Here is a 13,036-nt window from a genome sequence, read left to right on the forward strand (position 1 = left end):
AAAACATTGAGGAAATTCCAGGATGTTACTCTAGCCAAAAGTTAAAGTAATACCCGAGAAGCACAGGCAATCAAAGGCAAAACAAACAAATGAGATCACATCAAGTTAGAAAGCTCCTGTACAGCAAAGGAAACAATCAACAAAGTGAAAAGGCCACTCACAGAATGGGATAAAATATTTGCAAACTACCCCACCTGACAAGGAATTAATAACCAGAATATATAAGAAGCTCAAACAATTCTATAGGAAAAAAAATTGATAATCCAATTTTAAAATGGACAAAAGATCTGAATAGAGAGTTCGCCAAAGAAGACATACAAATGTCAAACAGTTATACAAAAAGATGCTCACCATCATTGGTCATCAGAGAAATGCAAATCAAAACTACAATGAGGTATCATCTCCAACCAGTTAAAATGGCTTCTATCCAAAAGACAAGCAATAAAAAATGCTGGCAAGGAGAAAGGGAACCCTCATACACTCTTAGTAGGAATATAAACTAGACCAACCACTGTGGAAAACAGTTTAGAGCTTCCTTAAAAAACTAAAAATTGAGCTACTATGTAATTCGGCAATTTAACTGATGGGCATATACCCAAAAGAAAGAAAATAATCATATCAAAGGGAGATCTGCATGCTCATGTTTGTTGCAGCACTATTCACAATAGCTAAGATTTGGAAGCAACATAAGTGTCCATCAGCAGACAAATGGATTACAAAACTGTGGTAGATATATATAATGGAGTACTATTCGGCTATAAAAAAGAATGACAGGCCAGGCAGCAGTGGCTCAAGCCTGTAATCCCAGCACTTTGGGAGGCCGAGACGGGCGGATCACGAGGTCAGGAGATCGAGACCATCCTGGCTAGCACGGTGAAACCCCGTCTCTACCAAAAAATACAAAAAGCTAGCCGGGCGAGATGGTGGGCTCCTGTAGTCCCAGCTACTCGGGGGGCTGAGGCAGGAGAATGGCGTAAACCCGGGAGGCGGAGCTTGCAGTGAGCTGAGCTGAGATCCGGCCACTGCACTCCAGCCCAGGCGACAAAGCGAGACTCCGTCTCAAAAAAAAAAAAAGAATGACATCCTATCATGTGCAACAACATGAATGGAAATGAGGGTCATTATTTTAAGCAAAATAAGCCAGGCACAGAAAGACAAACTTCACATGTTCTCACTCATTTGTGAGAGCCAAAAATTAAAACAATTGAACTCATGGAGATAGAGAGTAGAAATGATGGTTACTAGAGGCTGAGGACGGGTCTGGGGAAGTGGGAGTGGCTCATGGGTACCAAACAATGATTAGAATAAATAAGTATTTGGTAGCACAACAGGATGACTATAGTCAATAATAATTTAATTGTACATTTTTAAATAACGGAAAGAGTATAATTGGATTGTTTGTAATACAAAGGATAAGTGCTTGGTGGGATAGATACTCCGTTTTCCATGATGTGATTATTACACATTGCACGCCTGTTTCAAAGTATGTACCCATAAATATATACATCTACTATATACCCACAAAAATTAAAAATAAAATTTAAAAACTTCCTACCCTTCTAGACTCTGCTTCATGACACTGAGGGAGGGACTCCGAAAACCTCATTTCTCCTTCCCAGCAGTCCCTGTTGGGCTATGCCAACAGGCTGTAAGTCTGCAGAAGGGAGAAGGAACATTGTTCTTCCTGTTTCTTTGTTGTTTCTCTAAGTGTTGCCCAGCAAACCTTAGTCATCTCAGCAGTGGCAGTTCGTTCCAATAACAAGTGATCCAGGATCCAGGTTTTTCACTCTCCCTTCTCACAGCCCCCTTAGAGCTACCAGTGCCACCTGAGCAGAACCCCTTCTGTAGATCTCCAGTCTCCATTCTGCAGGGTCCCTACCCCAAGCTCCTGAGGCACCAGCAAGGGCAGAACCCCCTCCTCTAAGGAGGTCAGTCCCAGCTTCATGAGGTCATGGCTTGTCTCTTTGTCCTCCCCGAAGAGAACGGTCCTAGGGATGATGGTTGTTTCCTGCAGTTACTGCCTCCAGGCTGCCTCAGTGTTCCTTCGTGCCTAACATAAATCATCTGTTAAAAATGCATGTGGTTTCTGTTCTTCAGACGAGCCCTATTTAGGATTGTGTCTATGAATGAAGATAGTATTTAGAACAGCCTTAGCACCGGCTCCAGGCTCCTAACTGTTCAAGAAACTGGGAGGAAACATAGTGGAATGGACATTTGAGAGGAGAAATAAGGCTTTGTGGATTGGCCCTCTCTTGTTATTATTTGGGAGGATAAATGTTATAATTTTCTCAGCTCTTACTGTGGGCTCAGTGCTTTGTATACATTATTTTATTTAATCTTACAAAGCACTTATTTTCATCATTTTACAGATTGAGCTAAAAGAGGTCAAGTAATTTACTCAATGTCACCCAGCTAGTAAGTGGCAGAGCTGGGATCAGAACCTAAATCAGTCTTATACTAAAACTCATGCTCTATGAATCTGAAACCTATGAGACCCGTCTGCTTAGCTTCAGCTACAGGACAACCAAAACCCATTTTTTATGTCCCCTTTGGGGCATGTGTCTTAGACCACCCAGTCCTCAACATGCAGAGTATAAGTTTACTCTAATGCCCTTCTCAAGGTCTGACTACCCATTTAGGGCATGTAGGACTCTCCACTAAAACTAAATGTCACAATAGGAGCTGGGAATGGCAGGCATCTGGAGAGAATAGAGTTGGTCTGATTAAAACAAGGAAGGGGGAGGGAGTGAGAAGTAGAAACAAATAGAGCCCTAACAGTTGAACCAATTAGTAGAAGAGTAAGTGTAACCTAATGCTCAATAAGGAAGAAACTAACTTGTTCTAAACATTAACACACTCCTCTCAGTTGTGCAGTGTCTGCTCCCAGCAAGCTGTCTAACTTGTGGAACAGTCTGAGCTTCTATTCAGATCTAATCATGATCAAAAGCTTTTCATTGTTTTACAATACATTTTGCACAAATGTGGCCCTTTCTTTGACCCTTTGACACTCTAGGCTCTGTGGTTCAAACATTTCCACGTGAGCTAGCCATTGTCAGAGCTAAAATAAACCAGGGGCTTTCAAGTTGGAGTTCCCATGAGGCAGGCCAACCTTACTGCTTACCGTACGTGTAATGTCGAACAAGTGATTTTATCTTACTGCCCCCATCCCAAAAAAGAAATGTTAATAATAGCCATGATGTATTAAGCACTTACTATTTGTCATGCACTTTGCTAATATTTGGTGTGCACTGCCTCAATCTAATCCTCACACAAAAAAAATAAAAAATCCTGTTATTAGCCCTCTTTTACAGATGAGGAAACTGATGCTTGTAGAAGTGAATGACCAGCCTAAGGCCCACAACTAGTAAATACAGAAGCAGAAAACAAGTTTGTCTGACTCAAACACCTATGCTCCTTGCTTCCACCCAGAAGGAAGCAACTGGTACAAGATTTGCCCTCCCACTGCAATAACTAGAAAGCCAGACAACATACATGAAGCAACTATTTTCAGAGAGTAGGCTACAGGGAGCACAGGACTGCAATCCACGAAAGAAGGGAAGAAGCAAGTGAGCCCTAATATACCCTATTATTCCTCTAGAAGCAATGTCCAAGCAGCTGCATGGGGGTGGGAATCCAAGCAAAGTCTCAGGTTTTTACTGAAAAATCAGAAATAAGAATCCAGGTACAATAAGAAAGATGACATTTGTAAGAAAGAATATAAAAAAGGAGGAAACTGTGCAAAGAATGAGCTCTAGAAATATGCGTAAGATTCCCATCAAATCTTTCGCTAAATAGTAATCTGTGCATGTGTAGGGTGAAACTCCACAAGGCAAAACAAAAATTGACTCAAATCCAAGGAGATACAAACTGAACAATTCCGAACGCCTAGAAGATATTCTAGTACTTGTCACTCAGGATGGTGAGACCTTGTTGAACATGGAGAGGATTGAAGAAAAACATCAGAAAAGTCACATCTTGGTAGTATGGCTAAACTATCCTCAAAAATAAAGACTCAAAGGCATTAAGCCAATCCATAAATAACTTTACAGCCTGCCTAAAAAAAAAAAAAAAAAAAAAAAAAAAAAAACCTAAAGATTTTTAAAGACCACAAAATGCAACACTCAACAATATAATATTCATAACGTCCAATATCCAATAAAAATCATTAGACTTTTGAAGCAGCAACAATTAAGGCGGAAAAGATGAGCCAATAGAAATAGACCCAGAAATGACAGAGATAAGAACATTTGCAGAGAAGGATTTTGAAACAGCTGTTATATAATTATATGATTTAAATTGAAATTTAAAGCAAGGATTGGCAAACCTTTCCTATAAAGAGCCAGATAGTAAATATTTCAAGCTTTGTAGGTCCCATACAGGCTCTGTTGCATATTTTTATTGTTTATAATCCCATATAATGTGAAAATCATTCTTGACTCACAGGGCATCCAAAAACAGGCCATCAGCTGGATTTGTCTCACAGACTGTAGTTCACTAACCCTTGATTTAAAAAAAATAATAACATATAGAAAGAAATGACAGATGTAAAAACAAAAGAATCAAATGGATCTTCTAGAAATAAAAACTACATTACCAAAGTTAATAAATTTACTGGATTACAGCATATTAAAAGATCAGTAATCAGAACATATCAGAACAATCAGTAACAGAAATAATATTTGAAAAAACAGTGACTAAAATTTTTCCAAATTTGATTTTTAAGAAACACCATTCACGCCATAATCAAACTGCCAAAAACAAATGATAAATAGAAAAGTTTAGAATCATACACAGAAATAAAATGCATTACATTATCTAAAGGCAGAAAACATGACTCGTCTGGACTTCTTATCAGAAATATTGCAAGTCAGAAGATAATGGAATTTCACTTTCAAAGTGCTAAATTAAAAGCCTTTCTTTATCTCTCCACTCATCTGCCTTTCAATGAGTGTAGTAATAATTCTTAATATGCATAATTTCTATAAGGACTTAATAAAATAATACCTCTTATTTTAAAAACTCTGAATATGAAATTTGTTACACTATTTTTGTTAGTATTAACAATAGTATTGTTAGTATACTGTTATTGTTAGTATTATTCTTTCTATTCTTATCTATTATTATTTCTCTTTTTCTATTTAAACATGAAGTAATCACGTTTTCATATCTCTACTACAAAATCCCAGACTTCTAGTATGGTAATCCGCCCTAAAGTTTCTTTCAAGTTCATCTCCCTCTTCTCCCATATACATTTGCCTATTGGATTACTCCCTGTTCTCTGGTCCACTGTTTTATCACTTCTTTGCCTTTGCACATACTTTAGCTAACCATTGTCAAGGTCTACCTCAATGCACACATCCATTAGAATCTTTCATTGTCATCTTTCCAGAAGCAATTTCTTCCTCTTCTATGTTCCCAGTATAAACATTTATACCAGTATTTCTCAAACTTTCACGTGCATAAGAATCATCTGGAGTGAAGCCTGAGAGCTGGATTGTCATGAGCTCCCAAATGCTGTCAATGCTGCTGGTCTGAGCAGACCCCACTTTTGAATAACAAGGTTTAATGCGTTTTCTTATGATTATATTTCTATTGTCTCGCCGTCTAGAATAACTCTTTAAAGAAGAGAACTGAATTACTTTTGCCTTAGTAATTATCAAGGCACCTAGTATGGGACTATGCAGCTAATTGATACTTAAAAAATAGATGATAGACAGACAGCAGAGAAACAGATTTCATCTTAGCCAATCTCCAGCTTCCTAGTCAAACCAAACCTCACCTCTTGACATTATTAATCTATACCCAGTTTTTAAGTGTTGAGGGAAGGTAAAAATCCTAAGGTCTCTATGAAGCCATTTACCGATGTATAGCCCATTACACTGTGATAGCTATCTGAAATTATAAGAAATTCACTAAGAATGATACTGTTGATAAAAATTTTCACTCATCTTGCTGAATTTAAAATGTGAATTTGCTGAAACTTATTCTTGACACAAATACCGTAAGTACCTTCTGTCTCTTGGGTAAAAAGGAGCACATGTGTGATATGCTGTATTCTGAGTAGGAAGATTGTTATAACTGAAAACAGAAAAGCATTTCTTCCGATCTCTTATAAACTTAATGGAGCCTCTGCATTTAAAAAGCTTCAGAGACTTTTTCTTCCATTCCCTACCCACAAACTCCATGCTCTGCAGGTTCCTGGATAGTGCTGCCTAACCATACACTGTATCCCGTCATGTGACTGACAGGGCCAGCCAGCAGCACCTCAACATTGTTTTGTACTGCAAGACTCAACATGTGTTTCCCCTTTGCAAAAATTACATCATGTCTCAGGAAGTCTCCTTTCTCCAACAGAACCAGCGGATATTCTCAGCCAAGGCTTTGCAAGTAAGAAAATAAGATAAATGGATCCTGGTGCCATTGTTTAAAGTGTGCATGCTTGCGGCAGAGTCTTCGTTTCATAGTCCAGCCTCAGCCAGCTCACCTATGCATTATGTCCCCACTGCCTCGCTGCTCACTGAAATGAACAAGCCGTGGATGACGAGGAAAGTTTGCACTTGTTGTCTGGGCACTTCTTACATAAAGCACGATTGTTTTCTATCCTTGGCCTTCGACCAAAAGTGAGCCAGCTAATAGTTTAACTTCCACTCAAACAAACACTGTACCCTGTAATCAGAAGAGCTGAAAATAGCAGATTTCTGGGGATTCCATTTCTTTCATGATACCTTCTGCAGTTCCTCAGAAGAAAACTAACAAAATACACTCACCTTACTTAGTTTGAAGAACATTGAGACTGCTGTCTTCACTCCTCACCCAAAAGATATGTTCCCTTGTTCCTCAATCAAAAATGCATTTCCCATATCTGTATATTACATTAAAATCTTCCTTTCTAATCTCTTTTTAAAGGACTAGCTTTGTGTTCAAGTCTTACTAAGCCCTATATATCCCCATCATGGTTATTTGTCACAGGTTGCAAGCAACCAGATGCCATAGACAGAGACAACATGCTTCTCTTTTGTCAACACTCAGCAGAGCACCACAGATAATTTACAGCTTTTTTGGGTATGATGATAATCCTAATGTGCCCTTACATTTTAATAACACCTGTGAGTTTTTTAAATGATTTTCTGCCTGTGATAGTACCATCATCATTCTTTATTTATTTTAGAAATATTTGTTGAGTATTTGCTCATGATGGGCACCATGGATAGCATTCACAGGGATTATGATGAGTCTCTGCCTTCATTTAAGTTATATTCAGTGAATGTTTATTGAGCTTCTCTGAGGTGATTTCTTTTTAAAGGTTATAAATTTCTTGGACGGGTGTGGTGGCTCACACCTGTAATCCCAGCACTTTTGGAGGTCGAGGTGGGTGGATTGTTTGAGGTAAAGAGCTTAAGACCAGCCTGACCAACATGGTGAAATCCCATCTCTACTAAAAACACAAAAAAGTAGCCGGATGTGGTGCTGCACGCCTGTAGTCTCAGCTACTCAGGAGGCTGAGGCAGGAGAATTGCTTCAATTCGGGAGATGGAGGTTCCAGTGAGCCGAGATCGCACCAGTGCAGCCTGACAACAGAGTGAGATTTCATTTCAAAAAAAAAAAAAAAAAAGTTTTAAATTTCTCCATTATGTACATCAGAAATGTGAGGCCCAGAAATATGTAGTGATTTTCCCAAGTCCACTTAGTTAGCTTTGGTACAAAGAACATAGCAAAAAACAGGTATCGTCACAGAGATTGACTCCAGTCCAGATGGCCAGAAGTTGCCTGCATCATTGACAATTAGCTTCCAAACTAAGATAACAAATAAATTATAAGGCCTTGGCATACTGGAAGAAACATCAGACTAGCAATCAAGATATTTGGATTTGGATTCCATAAATATAATAAATTTAAATAATAAATGTCCTAATGCATTGAATAAGGATAGTAGTTTTACAACAGTATTACTCAGAGTCCTAGGGTTCTAAGGAAATAACTTAGGAGTCTTTGAGTGGAGTAATGGGAGGATGAGTTGGCTCCAAGCAATCTGCTCCAGATTTAATCAGAGCTTTGATCTGTTTTATATATTGATGTTCTGCATATAATTTTAATCTTAAAAAGAAATTATTTTTTTAAAATACTATAAAAACAAAAGTGACTTAGAAACCAATTAAGTGAGTGACCTTTAAAATCTTTTTCAATTCTGATCATCTATAACTTGGTAAACTTTTCAACATTATCAGCCAAGAGCCTGTTTCTTCTTTATTTGGGATGGTTAACAAGGGGCTTGATTCCCAACAGACCAATTAATATGGTAGACTATAGAGTTTTGCTGCTCAAAATATGGTTCATGTATCAGCAGCATCAGCATCACCTGGAAGTTTATTAGAAATACAGAATCTCAGGCCCCACCCAGATCTCCTACATTAGAATTCGAATTTTACCAAGGTTTCCAGGTAATTTAATGAACATTAAAGTTTGAGAGGCATTATCTACAAGATTTTGGAATCTTTCTTGGTTGACTTGTATCATTGGTTCCCGTCACATTCTCCTCACCATGGTTTATAGCACCAAGATTAGGATAGCTGACATTCATGCTCTGTCCTTCCTCTCTATGGCCCCAAGGGAAAAAGTAGAGTCAGCATTTGCCATTTTTGCCCATGTCTTAAATAACAACTTAACAGTCGCCATCTGCCAATGTATCCTTATAAATGCCCCTACAGTACCCATGACCATTTGGGATGTCAGGGATATTGAAAACAGCTCTTCCCCAGTAAATCTGAGGCCCCTTTGATGAGATCATCTTTTTAACCCAGTCCAATTCTGAGACTCACTAATTTTATAATACAGACATTCATAACAAAAAACTCTCAGATCCTTTACAAATTGCCCCAGGCTTGTCCATGTGTTATTAAAGTTGGGGTGAGTAATAAATGCTATAAATGTCTTAGGAGACAGCACTCATGCCCAGTGAGCATGACATCCCATAATAGACCTATTTGGCTTGTTACCCTGGCGCCTTTCTCCACCCTGATCTCTGGAAACCAGAGAAAGGCAAACATTAGAATGTCAATCCAAAGCTATAGACATGGGTATAAGATGCTTTGCTTGGAGAGTTTTCATACGATCATATTTCTGGCCAGATTCCTATTGCTTCGGAGTTGTAGTCAGAGGCAATTTTTTCATTAGCATTTCTTTTCCCAGAAGGAAAACATTATCTCCCAAATAAAATTCAAGTGAAGTAAATCACTTCCAACCTCAGCATCATTTCAGCCTTGGTGTCATTTGTAGATTCAAGACTGAGTCCTATTTAATCTGCTCAAGTTCCATTCCTAATAGGAAAAATGCCAAGAAACAAAGAAAAGATGCATCCCGTTTTCAGAGGCAATCACCATCTACATTTTAGACTGATCACAAAGCAGTTCAATTTATCAACTTCTTACAGAGTCAGCTCTCCCCGGCAAAGTCAAATCTGACTGTATTCATTCTTTCACCAAGCATTTATTGAGTGTCTGCTATATGCCAGGTACTGGGCTGGCCACTAGAGAAACAAAGACAGTATTTTAAATCAAGAAACTCATAGCTTACCTGCAAAGACAGAAATATAAATTACTATTAAATCATATAATCAATATCTTACTGATGGTTTGAACAAGATAGTATGGGAATACAGACTAGTAAGCAATGAGGAGCCACATATGGTAAGACTGTGTCCTTGCTTTTAAGGTTATAATCTAGATGGGAAAGCAAGAAAAATGCATCCTAACTCTGTTAGGCCATTTGTGGTAAGTGCCAAATGTATTATTAGCCAAAGCACCGTCAGGGCTGAATGTTGATGGTTAATTAGTCGTAGTACCTACATAGTGATTAAGAGCAGTCAGGTGGGCCAGGAGTGGTGGCTTATGCCTACAATCCCAGCACTTAGGCGGGCGGATCACAAGGTCAGGAGTTCAAGACCAGTCTGGCCAATATGGTGAAACCTCGTCTCTACTAAAAATACAAAATTTAGCTGGGTGTGGTGGTGGATGCCTGTAGTCCCAGCTACTCAGGAGGCTGAGGCAGGAGAATCGCTTGAACCTAGGAGAAGGAGGTTGCAGTGAGCCGAGATCGCGCCACTGCACTCCAGCCTGGGTGACAGAGTGAGACTCCATCTAAAAAAAAAAAAAAAAAAAGAGCTGTCCAGTGGGCTGTGGGAATCAAGGACAGGGAGAGGAATGAATGGATTTTAGCAGACTAAAAAATGAGAACAATTCCTTTTACAGAAAGAAATGAGAAAGGGAATGTCTGAGAAGCAAAACTAGTATCAACAAAGACACCCAGATAGGAAAGCACCCCATCTCCCTGCCCTGGAGCAAAAACAAAGTTCTCAGTCTGCTTAGAACAGACGTTTCATGTAGAGTGTGTTCAATGATAAATTTGAAAGGCATACTGTATTAGCCTGTTCTCACACTGCTAATAAAGACATACCCAAGAGTGGGTAATTTATAAAGGAAATAGGTTTAATGGAGCTACAGTTCTGCATGGCTGGGGAGGCCTCACAATCGTGGCAGAAGATGAAGGACGAGAAAACAGACTTCTTACATGGCGGCGGGCAAGACAGCTTGTGCAGAGGAACTCCCATTTATAAAACTATCAGATCTCATGAGACTTACTCACTACCAGGAGAACAGTATGGGGGAACCACCCCCATGATTCAATTATCTCCACCTACCCACACCCTTGACACGTGGGGATTATTACAATTTAAGGTGAGATTTGAGTGGGAACACAGCCAAACCATATCACATACTGAGGCCAAAGTAAGTATGGGATCTTGAATAGCATATATAGAAATGTGGATTTTTTTCTTTTGTGAGGGTTCCTTTTTTGTTGTTCTCAATCTATTTTATTGTGGTAAAATATACATATATATAAGATTTACCATTTTTGCTTTTATGAGAGTTCCTTTTTTGTTGTTCTCAATCTATTTTATTGTGAGAAAATATACATACATATAAGATTTACCATTTTTGCCATTTTTTAAAATTGTACTTTAAGTTCTGGGATACATGTGCAGAATGTGCAGGTTTGTTACACAGGTATACATGTGCCATGGTGGTTTGCTGCACCTATCAACCCATCATCTAGGTCTTAAGCCCCATATGCATTAGGTATTTGTCCTAATGCTCTCCCTCCCCTTGGCCCCCACCCCCCGACAGGCTCAGGTGTGTGATGTTTCCCTCCCTGTGTCCATGTGTTCTCATTGTCCAACTCCCACTCATGAGTGAGAATAGGCCATGTTTTGTTTTCTGTTTCTCTGTTAGTTTACTGAGAATGATGGCTTCCAGCTTCATCCATGTCCCTGCAAAGGACATGAACTCAGTCTTTTTTATGGCTGCATAGTATTCCATGGTATATATGTGTCATATTTTCTTTATCCAGTCTATTATTGATGGGCATTTTCGTTGGTTCCAAGTCTTTGCTATTGTAAATAGTGCTGCAATAAACACACTTGTGCATGTGTCTTTATAGTAGAATGATTTATAATCCTTTGGGTGTCTACTCAGTAATAGGATTGCTGGGTCAAATGGTATTTCTGGTTCTAGATCCAATTTAATTCTGTAACCAATATAAAGAGCTCACAGGTGAATGAAAGGAAATCAGTGAGAAATTAAATTTGTGGTAGTTTGTAGGATAAATCAGAGTAGGAAGGTACTGGTGAAAGGGGGATATTTGGAGGTACTTTTTATGAATAGAATGCTATGCCTATCTTTAATAATCATTAGTAAGCAGCCCTTTTATTGGAGGGGGGGTGCCCACAAAAAGGAATCCAAGGTAAATGCATCATTATTTCTGAGGAGGATTCCTTGTGTAAAACATAGTTGAGGATCCTGGATTTGAACTTAAAGCCTCATCTCTAGATCATTTCCTTCATTTAAGTTGGTCAAACCCAATGAATCAGCAATGTAGTAGGCACTAAGGAGAGATATCATCTAGAATTTCAGAACAAAAGGAATATTAGAACAGTAGGGAACTTAGAAGTTATTTTGCATAATGACTTCATTTTGTGGGTGTGGACAGAGCTCCCAAATGACAATAGTCAGAACCTAGAGTTAAAATCCCAGTATCTAAGTCCAAATCCAATGTCCTTTCCACTACATCAAATTCATTGTTCAGTATCAGGCACTATGCCTCCCCTGAAAGAGTTTGCACATACAGAAACATGCAGACACTGTTTTTTATGCAAGGAAGGTATAAAAGCATGTGCTCATCCCATTGTGAGGAAAATGGAGTAGTATTTCTTAAATACTGGTAGAAAAACAAGCTTTCCATGCATTAAGATAGTAAAGTCCGTTTTCTTCCCGTAATCTTAGCACTTTGGGAGGCCGAGGCAGAAGAATTGCTTGAGGCTAGATAGAAGTTTAAGCCCAGCCTGGACAATATGGCAAAACTTCGTCTCCACAAAAATTTAAATTTAAATATTAGCCAGTCATGGTGGCATATACCTGTAGTCTGAGTTACTCTAGAAGCTGGAGTGGAAGGATTGCTCGAGCCTAGGGATTCAGCTTATAGTGAGCCCCACTGCACTGTAGCCTGGCCAACAGAGCAAGATCCTGTCTCAAAACAATAACAATAACAAGAAAAAAAAAAAAAACACAGAATAAGGTTTTCTGACAGGCTTAATGGCCACACAATGAAAAGGTACATTTTTCCTTGAGTTTCAGTTTCTGAAGCAAAGTTTGTCCTAGTAGATAAAGAAAAGGTTAAGCTCTTTCCTGTGGAAATAAAACCTTCATTTGATTTGCCTAATGCTGCCTCCTTTCTAAATGGTGGCCCCCCTGGAAATCAGGACCAAAGGATTTGTAATTTAAGGGTCACAATATAAAGGGTTCAATTATTTTAAATAGATCCAAAAATCAACACAACATTTCAAAGCCCTCAAAGAAACATATTCATAGACACTCCAATAATTAATCATTTTCTTATCTGTTAAATCCTTTTTGATAAACTAAATACATTGATATTTGGCATGCAGATGGCAGCAGAACAGAATTGTAATTGTTCATTAAGCATC

Source organism: Piliocolobus tephrosceles, chromosome 13 (genome assembly GCF_002776525.5).
Source record: "Piliocolobus tephrosceles isolate RC106 chromosome 13, ASM277652v3, whole genome shotgun sequence".
NCBI lineage: Eukaryota > Metazoa > Chordata > Mammalia > Primates > Cercopithecidae > Piliocolobus > Piliocolobus tephrosceles.